An 11,807-nucleotide genomic window follows, 5' to 3' on the forward strand; every position below is an offset into this window, starting at 1 on the left:
AAGGCCCCTGTTCCTCCAGGAGAAGAACTGAGGGAGAAGTCCCAATCAGAGTAAGTCATCCCGGGGAAGAAATGAAATCGTAGAGAATTTAGTTCTGGAAGGAAAAAAAGGGAGGGCAGGGGAAGGGCTCTAGCCCCGCTCCCAACTCCCCACCCTCACCTCCACCTGTACTTTAAGAGGATTTCATCAGGGCTCTGGCCCCCCTCCCAACTCCCCACCCTCACCTCCACCTGTACTTTAAGAGGATTTCATCAAGGACTCCAGGGGAAATGCAAATGACTAATACAGACGAAAACACACACGCCTCAATTTCATTAGTAACCCCAGAAACAGACACTGAAGCAACAATCAGATACCCTAGAAGGACTTTTTCAGGCAGGAAAGGTGTGGTCAGCATGCTTTCTCAATGGATGTAACCTCATTTAATCTGAAATTTTGCTGTAGTTTATAATTATCTGAGTATATCTCAAGTCTTAATTCAGATTTTTTTTTTAATTTTTAAGAATATGAGTATCTTTTGGTCTTAAAAAAAAAATTGTCTGTATTCAGAAATACCAGGGCTTCCCAGGTGGCGCTAGTGGTAAAGAACCTGCCTGCCAATGCAGGATATGCAAGAGACCAGGGTTTGATCCCTGGGTCTGATCCCTGGGTCGGGAAGATCCCCTGAAGGAGGAAATGGCAACCCGCTCCAGTATACTTGCCTGGAAAATTCCATGGACAGAGGAGCCTGGGGCCACAAAAAATCAGACACAACTGAGCGACTGAACACACCACAACTGTGAGATGGAGATTTCACTCCTGATCTCAAACACTCAGCTTTTTTTTTTTAATTTTTCAGAAAGGAGACCCCCAGGGGCAAGTCTGGGGAGTGTGGGGATCCCGAGAAGATGCCACTGGACTTTGGCCACGAACAACAGACGAACGGGATTTTCCCCAGGACTCCTCTTTCTGATAGGGTGTGGGAAAGCGTTCGAGATAGAGAGAGCAGCAGGACCCAACATGGTGTCAATGAGCACCATATGCTTGGGAAGTGATGGGCGCTCAACGCCCAAAGGTGACCGAGGAAGCAGGTAGTTAAAGCTGTACGTGGAGGTTGATGCTAAAGGCCATGGCAGGGAGGTGAACTTGATTCACTGATGGGAGCCTCCAATGTTTTTTAAGCGAAGGTACCATGCAGTTGGGTGTGTTTTAGGGTCATCACTCTGAGCATGGTGGCCATGGAGGAGCAAGCACATAGGACAATAGAGGACTACATGGGAAGGATTAACTGGGCAGTTGTGGTGAGAATGGAAAGAAGGGAATTATTAAAGAGATGATCCTAAGGTGGAATGGCAGGATGCTGGGGATGAGAAGGAGGGTGGAAGGCATCTAGCTTCAAGCTTTGGTGACTATACAGATGTCTTTAACCAAACTGTGGGCTACAAGGGGGAGGAGTGCTTGGGCTCACATTTGGACTTGCTGAGTTTCCATGTTTATGGGTCATATAAGGATACCGCCCAAACCCGGGCCTGCCTTGGGGAATATTCATCTCATTAGAGTTAAATCACTTTTCCTTGTCTGCATGTCTCCTCCCCACACGAATGTAACCTCCCAGAGGGAAAGATTGAAGGCAAGAGGAGAAGGGGACGACAGAGGATGAAATGGCTGGATGGCATCACCAACTCGATGGACACGAGTTTTGAGGACGCTCTGGGAGTTGGTGATGGACAGGGAGGCCTGGCGTGCTGCTGTCCATGGGGTCACCAAGAGTAGGACACGACTGAGCGAATGGACTGAGAGGGAAGCCGCTCTCCTTTATCTCGTATCTCCTGTGCCCCTGGAGAGGGTGCAGCCGGCTTTGCTGCATCAGTGGTTGTCTAGGTAAGTAACTGAGCAACAAAATGCATGCAAGGAGGAGGGAGGGGGAGGTAGAGGGCGAAGAGCAGGGCTCAGAGGACCACCAGTGGAGAAATTAGTTGGAAAAAAAAGGGAAGCCAGGCAAGGTACTGGCAAGGAGCAAAAGAGAGGAGGCAAGAGATCCGGTCAGCAAATGCATCGACCCCAGTTCTTCCAAGTCAGCAGACAGAGCGGCAGCAGCAGCAATGAGTCCCTTGGATGCAGTCCCTGGATGGAAAGCCAGCACTGGCCTGCTCACCCAGACCCTGTGGGCTGCAACATGTCAGGGCTGGTTCTCGCCCCTTGTGCAGTCTGCTCCCTGTAAACAGCCCGTGCGCAATCCAGCTCGTATCGCCTGAGCTGTTTTCAAAACAATGGGAAATGACCAGAGAGAGGAATCATACACTAGGTTCCTTGCCACACCTTTCATATCATACTGATGGAGAAAAAGTTTCTTAAGTATTATTAATGACCTGAAAGATTTCACTAAGTGGAGAGACCTGATGAGGGTCTAATTTTTACTAATGGAGCTCCTTGGGACAGCTGTAAAAATCAACAGTCCTCCAGATGAAAGTGAGACCCTCGGTGCTCTGACACTTAGTTGAATTTCTTGGTTTTTAATGGATTTACTTAACGTGGGAAGCCTCCTGTGATGTTCTTTGTTCTGGGGACTAGGAGCTGCTAGACAATTAACTAATTGTTTTACTGATCGATATCTAATTTTTAGCTGTTGTCATAAAACCAAAGTAGCAGCAGAAAATGTAGAAAATGGGGGAAAAAAATACCCCCAAACCCTGCCCCCATCACAAACGTCTGATCACAATTGCACATTTCCAGTCCTCTGCCCTCAGCAGATAGTTTTGTAGTTGTAAACACTGAGGACATTGTGCCCTGCTTTTTTTCACTTAACATAATCTGATTCTTTTTTATGAGCAATGAAATTTGATACAAGGTGCTGCTCACACAGTTTTTTTTTTTTTTTTGAAAGACCATCATTGCAGGGATTGGTGAGTATTTTCTAAGCCCCATCGACTTCAGGGAATCAGGAAATTAAACTTTTTATTTATTGGTCTTTGACTTTCCCATAAATGGACACAGTTCTACCTTGTTTGACTGCGCTGTAAAAGCAGGCATGGGCTGAACAAAGGCCACGCCGATGAGTAATTAGGCAGCAGGCAGAGACCGGGCAGAGCTTTATGGGCCCATTAGTACTTGCCCAGCTGCTTTCAAGGTTCCAGCCTGCAACTTGGGTGTTAGGTACCTTTAGTGTCTTCAGTTAAAAAAAAAAAAATGACCTACGTGTTTTTTGTTGCTGTTGTTTCTGTCCAAATGTTTAAAGACATGAACTGATCTCTGCAGTCCTTTAAAGGAAAGGAGAAACGGTGTTTGTTACATATGTGATTTTTCTTTTTTTACTGCGCTGGGTCTTTGTTGCTGCTCGGCTTTCTCTGGTTGCAGTGAGCAGGGGCTGCTCTCTAGTTGCAGTGCGTGGGCTTCTGACTGCAGGGTCTTCTCTTGCTGCGGTTGGAGCACGGACTCTGCGGCATGCAGGCTTCAGGACTTGCGGGTGGTGGGCTCAATAATTGCGGTTCCCAGGCTCCAGAGTGCTGGCTCAATAGCTGTGGTGCACAGGCTTAGTTGATCGGAGGCATGTCGAATCTTCCCGGATCAGGGATCGAACCTGTGTCTCTTGCATTGGCCGGCAGATTATTTACCACTGAGCCACCAGGGAAGCCCCTGTGTTGTTGTTTTCTTTTAACCCATGTTCTGGCCCCTCTCTCTATGAAATCGCCATGATGGCTAGAACCCTGTGCACGTGTCCTGACAGCTGGGGGACCTGAAGACCCTCATTACTGCTCAGTAGAGGAGGGCTCAGCTCCCTGTGTTCTGGGCACCACCCAGCTTCTATTTCGGCCAAACCAGATGCACCCCCAAATTGCTCCATAAATTTCCCGCCAGCAAGGTTCCAGCCTTTGAGGTGGATTCTGTATGTTGGAGGGCGATGTTGCTGCCTCCTATGTGAGCCCAGAGGACATCCTCCAGAGGCAGCAGTACAGCTGGGGCGGTGGGTGGGCTTGGCTGATGGCAGCGACACAGTGTCCCCGGCTGGGACCCGGCGGTCCCCCTACTGGGACATCATGCATCATGACAAGGAGGCCACAGAGGAGAAGGAGGAGGAGGAGGGGATGAGGCGGATTCTGGGGCTGCTGGACGATCCCTTGAAGACTCGGACTCTTCTGGTGGGCAAACATGTGACACCGGCTGACATCACAGTTGTCAGCAGCCTGTTGGGGCTTTATTCACAGGTTCCGGAGCCTTCTTTCTGCCAGGCCTTCCCTAATACCAACTGCTGGTTCCTCACCCACATGAACCAGCCCCAGTTCCGGGCTGTCTTGGGGGAGTTGAAGCTCTGTGAGAAAATGGCCCGGTTGGATCCTAAACGGTTTGCAGAGAGCCAGCCTAAAAAGGACACCCCATGGAAAGAGAAAGGTTCTCAAGAAGCCAAGCAGAGGCCCCAGGTGAAGCAGAAAGAGGAGAAGAAGGTGGCTGCCCTGCTCCCGAGGAGGAGCTGGGTGAATTGAGCAGGTGCTGGCTGCTGAGCTGAAGGCCAAGGACCCCTTTCTGCTCACCTGCCCAAGAGTGTACCTTCTTGTTGGATGGATTTAAGCACGAGTACTCCCATGAGGACATGCTGTCTGTGGTGCTGCCATATTGGGGAGCATTTTGATCAGGGTGGGATTCCCTGGTGGCTCAGACGGTAAAGCGTCTGCCCACAATGCGGGAGACCCGGGTTCAATCCCTGGGTCAGGAAGATCCCCTGGAGGAGTAAATGGCAACCCACTCCGGCACTCTTGCCTAGAAAATCCCATGGATGGAGGAGCCTGGTAGGCTATAGTCCATGGGATCGCAGAGTCGAACAGGACTGAGCGACTTCACTTCACCAGATAAGGGTGGCTGGTCCCTGTGGTAGTCTGAATACCACTTCCCAAGCCTCCCTGAGCTGCAGCCTTGTCACTGGGCTGTTCCAAGCCATTGAACAAACTGAGGAAGAATACCTTTGCAAGTGTCTTTCTCTACGGAACCAACCACAGCAGCTCCATTTCCGGAATCTGGGTCTTCCAAGGCTTGCGCTTGCCTTTCTGTGGAGCCCAGATTGGCCTATGGACCACAAGTCACGTGTATGGTGGAGACTGGATGCTAGCAGTGAGGAGACCCAGACGGTGGTTGGAGAATACTTTTCCTGGGAAGGGGCCTTCCAGCATGTGGGCAAAGCCTTCAATCAAGGCAAGGCCTTCAAGCGAACATCTCTTGCCGTTGCCTAGCTGCTGTACCTGCCCTTCAAGGAGAATGGGGGTCATTAAAGGAAATTGAACGATGAAAAAAAAAATAAAAGCTGTGTTCTGAATCTGATTAATCTTGTGTACACTTGAGTGCTTGGGGACTTGCAATATAGATGGAGTAATTCATTCTATAAAGTCATCCCAAGCTTTCTGGAGTGTCTCTTTCATGCTGAGTGGGGATGGTGGTCTGACCTCCGCACATTTTCGTGACATCCCCCAGAGACTATGTGGTTATGACACACTCCTCTGAGAGCCCACTGGAGTTGTTCATCTTAACCAGAGTCCTGGGGGGAAAGCGGTTTTTGCCTTGGGCACTTTTCCTCGTGAAATGTATCTCTTCATATATATTTAGTCCAGAGCAAAAATTGTTATCTTCTCTACCTGTGATCACAGCTATTAAATAAATAACTAAAGGGAATCTATCTTCAGAGGAGAAAAATTGGGGGGTTCTTTTCCACCAGTGTGACCTCAGTAAAATATTGTCATCTTTGTAGACCCATCTTTACTTACCTGCTGCAGCTTTGTAAAGCAAAATGGTCATTGCCGCTTCTAGGACGGAAAATGTCCATTTTATTAAAATTCAGAAGGTTAAAAAATGCCCAGATCTGCAAACACTGGTTTTAGTGGTTGGTGTTTTGAAACACTCCCTTGTTCATCAGCGCAATACAGCGTTGGTGAAGGACAGACAGAGAACTAAATGTTGTGACAAGGTCAAGGTGAAAGGAATGGATGTGAGCTTGTCCCCAAGGCCCTGCAGCCTGGGAGGAAGATGAAGCAGATACTCAACAGAGCAGTGGGCTCATGGCTCAGAGGAGAAAAAAGAAGTGTTACCTTCAGCTTGGGGTCAGGGTAGAATGGCATGGTCTTCCCTTAGCAAGGCTGGGTGAGGGGTCAGGCCACATCAGACCCGGAACCCACCCAGTGTTTCTCAGTTCTCTGGGAACTAATGCAATCCACGGCTGGTGCAAGAGAATTACAACTTGGAACCTGACTTTGTGAAGATACAATGGCAAAAAGCCTGGATAAGTAGTGGGCACAACCCACAGCTCCATGCATCCAGGAGAAAAGACCTAGAAGGGGTCACCCTGCCGGCCTCACTGACTGGCCATTGGAGCCTTCCAGGTGGCTAGCTAGAGTGCCTGTGTAAAGTACTCACCCTGCTCCTGACACTATGAAAAACATTTTGCATGTATCCTCTCATGAATAAGATGGTTAGATAGCATCATCAACTTAATGGACACGAATGTGAGCAAACTTCGGGAGACAGTGGAAGACAGAGGAGCCTGGCATGCTGCAGTCCATGGGGTCACAAGGAGTTGGACATGACTTAGCAACTGAACAAGAAAGCATCCTCTCATATGATCCTTAATCCTAGGAGGTGAGTGCTATAAGTAGTCCCAACAAAAGAATGTGCACAGGAGTAACTGCCCAGTTCTACAAAGGAAATAAATAACTGTGCTGGGTACCAAAACTGTGCTCACCCAGTAAGCTAAGGCGGCTCAGATGGTAAAGCGTCTGTCTGCAATGCAGCAGACCCGGGTTCGATCCCTGGGTTGGAAAGATCCCCTGGAGAAGGAAATGGCAGCCCACTCCAGTATTCTTGCCTGGAAAATCCCATGGACGGCAGAGCCTGGTAGGCTACTGTCCATGGGGTCGCAAAGAGTCAGACACGACTGAGCGACTTCACTCACTCACTCACCCTTCATAACTGCCCACTGCAAAGGCCTTCTGATCACTCTTTTCAAAGTCCCTCCCGATAAAGCCTGTATGCTAGGCAGGTGTATCTTGGGGCCTGGGGGTACAGCAGAGAGGTGGAAGGGCACAGTCTTCTACTGGCCCCAAACGTTGCCAGCATCCAGGCCTGAGAACCTGGCCATGTCCTGGTGCCATCTTCTGCCCCAGCACTCTGCCCGCTTTCTCACATTTTCTCCTGTTTTCCCTGCCCACCAGCCAGGGCTCCCTCTTTGAGGGACTAATGCGCTTCGGAGCTGGAGTTCCATTACATTTCAGACTGGCCCCAGTTTCCAGGGCTCTTTCAACCTCTCTCCTTGGCAATGAATTTCTAGGACACTCAAATATTTACTTCTCATGTTGGCTCAACTATTTTATAAAGGTGATTTGTTAAATGAATAGCCAAATTAGATCCAGTTTTGATATCTTTGTAAAGGATCCAAATATGTTCATGAGTACACTTTCCTCAGTCCTGTGCTCCAATTCTATGAACCTGCTCCATGCGTCGAACCACCACTGTACTACTGTGCTTGCACACTCGAGTGCACACGTGTGCGTGCACACACACACCCCGCACCTGCTCCTGTGCACGCTCAGGTGAGTTCCTCTCCTTTCCTCACCTCTTCGGCAGCATCCTCAGTCCGCCTGTCACTTCTCCAAAAGCTCCGGTGTGCTGACAGTGTGTTTCATTGGGTCTCACCAGCAGATCTCAGCCCTGGAGTCAGCCAGAAATGGGTGAATGTACCGATCTGGGTGGGACCCAGGCTCTGGAACTGCTGAAGGCTCCCCAGGAGATGAGATGGACAACCGGCTTCCGGAGCCTTGGCTGGCCTCCTCATGACTCCGTCTCCTCACTCCTGCAGGAACAACTTCACTGTCATCGTTTTCTCCTGTCTCACGCCTGACCTGTTGAACCTGTTAGGAAACCCCAATGTAGGATCATGGATTCTCTAAATCCAGACCATCTCCCAGCTCCAGGGCCTCCTCCAGCTGGGGCCCTGCCCACCTTACCCAAGGTCCCACATGAGTCGTCTGCTAGAGGAAGACCCACCGTCCACCTCCCTGTGAGGACGTGGTCATTGCAGGGGGACTCAAATCCTCCCTCTCCACCTGAAGATTTCTCTCATCTCCTCCCACCCCCTCAGGCCATGTACCCCTCACCCAGAGGCGCGACCCCCTTCCAGGCACACCCCCCACCAGACAAGCGCAGCCTCGCCTGCTCCTCCTGCATCTTTGGGCTTCCTAGTCCATCCATGTCCATTCTGTCCTGTGCCTTGGTTTGCAAGCACCACTTTTTCCTACGCTAATTCAAATCCTAAAAAGGAAAAAAGTTGGGGGGTCAGGGGCTGGAGGGGGACTCTGAACACAGAACCAGAGAGGTGGCCATATGGGAGGGACTCAGATCAGCATCACTGGCCTTGAGGGTGGAGGAAGGGGCCGTACACTAAGCTTCCGGAAACTGGAAAGGGAGAGGAAATGGATTTTCCCCTGGGGCTTCTGGAAGGTAGGAGAGCCCTGCCCGTACCTTGAGTTTTGCCCACTGAGAGCCATTTTGGACTCTGACCTCCAAAACTGTGAAGAAAATAAATCTGCGTTGTTTTAAGTAAAAAAAAAAATATATATATATATATATATATCCTTCCGCTGACCTTTCCTCCATCAAGCTATCATGCCATCTCTTCCCTGCACATCCAGCCTCACCTCGAGTTTACCCTCCCCACCTAGCTGTCTGCCGGGGGGCTTCTCCTGTCTCCCCCAGGCACCTAGAACGGAACCCAGATGCAACCACACTTGTCACCTTCTCCCCCAACCCAGAGCCTTTGTTCTATCTTGAATAGCTCAATTTATCTGAACAAGGGCTCAATGCTGCCTAACTTTACCCAAGAGCAAACCCTGTAACTTCACACTCCCAATTATAAGGTGGGAAAACAGCAGACCTAATTCCGTCTGCCGAATAAACCCTCACGATTACTCTATTAATTCTTAATTTCACCTATCATTATGCTTTCAGTAAGTCAATGAATAAAACCAAAATAACTGCTTATATCCATAAGTAATCAAAATGTATTTAGTGCTTTAGCAGTTTGTTTTTCTAATTTTCCTTTAATTAGCTGAGAAAGAATTAAAGTCAATTCCTCATCCTGCAGATAAAAAATTAGACTCAGCTTTTACCCTTACACATATCCAACTTTTAATGTACACAGGATACACAAATTCATAATTGTTCTGTAATGTAACATGTATCCAATATTAAACACATTTCTATGACATTTATCTCTTATGTCCCTGATCACAGATAATATAGTTATAATTATGCCCTTTCAAAGTATTATCGCCTGATCCACACTTAATTGGCATTCTGAGCTTGAAATCTTGGCTACTGCATGCAGGGATTGCAGGATGTTTTTGTCCTCTGATAATCTAGATCATGTGCATTTTGAGCAAGTATGGTCTGTTGCTGCTCACTCTTGTAGTCCAATGCCCAAAGAACGGGCTTGAAAAATAGTCATTGAATGATGGATAAACACATAGGATGTTTGGGAATGTCTTATGTATGTTCACATTGGTATCCATGAGACCGTGGCCCACAGAGAGTGGGGCAATTGAGAGGGGTGGGGACAGAATCACATTAGAAATGAGCTGGAAATCAGCCCTGATTCTGTTGGCCAACATATCCGCCTTAACCATCACTGACTCAATGGATATGAGTCTGAGCTAACGCCAGGAAATGGTGAGATGGACAGGGAGGCCTGGTGTGCTGTGGTCCGTGGGGTCACAAAGAGTCGGACACAACTGAGCAACTGAACAACAACAGATCCTGATGGAAGAGGCTGAAGTCTCAGACAGCTGTATGTCAGCAAAGCTAAATCCTTCCTTTAGAGCTCTAGAATGTCACAGATATTAGGCATCGGTTTCAATACAAAATATGCTTTGGAGGAACAATATGATTTCTCCAGCGGGCTTATGTTGAGACTTTCCCATCCTTTTTTGGAACCACGTGTGATGACATTTGTTGGAGAAGGATTGGATACACCACTCATGGCTGGTAACAGTCATGGAAGCTTAGAGGAAGGTTGTAACAGCAGGAGAATATTTAAGACAACTTCAGTGTTTCTCTTTCAGCCTTAAGGAATAGATAGCAATGTGTTCTTGGGCAGAAGGGACTGTGTTCCGCTATGGTCCCGGATAACCCTGTGAACAGCTATATGGCACCCGGGTAATGACGGAGTTGTTCTTTCTTCCGGGAACTAGGGCTGTCTGCTACCGATGATACAGCCTGCCTGGGGCCCAGGCGGAGTAGAAACGATAGTCCTTGTATCTGAATGTTCTGCTCCTATTTGGTGGGAGGCGGGAGACGCTCCTGAGCCTATATCCCCCAGTTCAGGAACTCGGGAATCTGTTCAATTTCGGTGGAGAGAGAGAAGAATGCATTTGAAGTTCTCTTGGTTGCTGTGTGCAGAAATCATACACTCCACCTCACAAACTCACCGATTTCATCGAGCCATTGTCAAGTGAGTTACGGTTTTCCTCATTGCCCCATTCATCCAGTGAGTCAGGCTCTGACAGGGGGTTGATTTGTTGTTTAATATTTGGGGGGTTTATTTTGGTATAGTCGCAATGTGTTTACTCAAATACCGTGTGTTAAATGAGATGTTTTCATTTGTTTTGATAGGTACTTATAAAGGCAATGTACCGCATTTCACACTTACACAGCCCTTCCGAGTTCACAGCGCAGCTCCCGGATTCCCGCAAAACCTCCCCGTGTGTTTGGGACGCACCAGCCTCGTTTCACCCAGAGAAGAGCAAGGTTTGTGCAGTGCTGTCAAGCCCCAGAGCCCAGAGCCGAGCTGAAGGGGTCTTCCCCAGTCACTGGGACCAAAGATAGTGGGTGGCAGCAGAGAGCTCAGAGGAGGAAATTTATTCTCCTTGCTTGTTTTATGGTTCTTAGGGTGTTACCATAACAGCATGAATTCCTCCCTGAACTCAGCAGAACATATGGGAAACCTATACTTAGCTTATCATTTCAAACCCTTCTTCCCCCACACCCTTCTCTCCCCCTCCAGGAGGCCTCAGTATGGTACCAATTCTGTAGGTAAAATAAAAAATGTTGAATTGAGTGAAGTGGTAGCTCTTCCAGATGCATGGGCGAGCAGTGATGTGTCCTGAGCTTTGACTGGAGTTACAGTTGAGCACTAACCTGCAAAGACAAAATTGTTCTCACAGGGGTTGTTGTATTACACACGGAAGGGGAAACACAGCCACCACATCAGACTCAAGCGTGGAGCCACCAGAACAGATGTGACTGTGGCCAAAAATGGCCAGAAAATATGCAATACACAGAGAGGGCACAGAGCAATCCTTACAATTGGCCATAAATGCCAAAACAGACCACACGAGAATGGGCTTCTCTGCTGAAAACCAGACAGTGTTGATGAGTTGATCTCATACAGGAAATCATCACACTGCTCTTTTAAACCATCGAGTCTAAGGGTCTGCGGGTCAGATTTTTACAAGTATCAGTTAGAATGTCAGATAGTTATGCACGTGCCTGCGACACACACAGTAAGTAACTGAAGCTTCCTGGTTTGGGTCTCAAATGGATACCAGGCGGCACCACTGCAAACATTATTGAATTCTAAGCCGTCAGCTGTTCTTTTAGTGTCTAAGTCATTTCTAGGATGGCACAAGTCCAAGTCTAATTCATTAAAACGGAAGAAATCTATAAACACCTGCATGTAATTGATTAGTAAGTTGGGGTTTCTTTAACTGGTTGTTTATTCCTCTGTTCAAAACAACATACTAAAGCAAAGAACCAACAATGCCACATCATTGACATTTTGCCAAGTTATTAGACTTATT

The 11,807-nt window shown here is 48.2% G+C and overlaps 1 long non-coding RNA gene and 1 pseudogene across 1 annotated transcript; both read left to right on the forward strand.

The window, feature by feature from the left end:
* Nucleotides 1–967: 967 nt before the first annotated feature.
* On the forward strand, nt 968–11,028 carry LOC133239543 (uncharacterized). Its single transcript, XR_009733872.1, has 3 exons — nt 968–1,860; nt 10,333–10,459; nt 10,621–11,028. It is a non-coding gene; the product is annotated as an uncharacterized LOC133239543 (long non-coding RNA).
* On the forward strand, nt 2,880–7,164 carry LOC133239542 (elongation factor 1-gamma-like; annotated as a pseudogene).
* Nucleotides 11,029–11,807: the final 779 nt, after the last annotated feature.

This window comes from Bos javanicus, chromosome 26 (assembly GCF_032452875.1).
Source record: "Bos javanicus breed banteng chromosome 26, ARS-OSU_banteng_1.0, whole genome shotgun sequence".
Taxonomy (NCBI): Eukaryota; Metazoa; Chordata; class Mammalia; order Artiodactyla; family Bovidae; genus Bos; species Bos javanicus.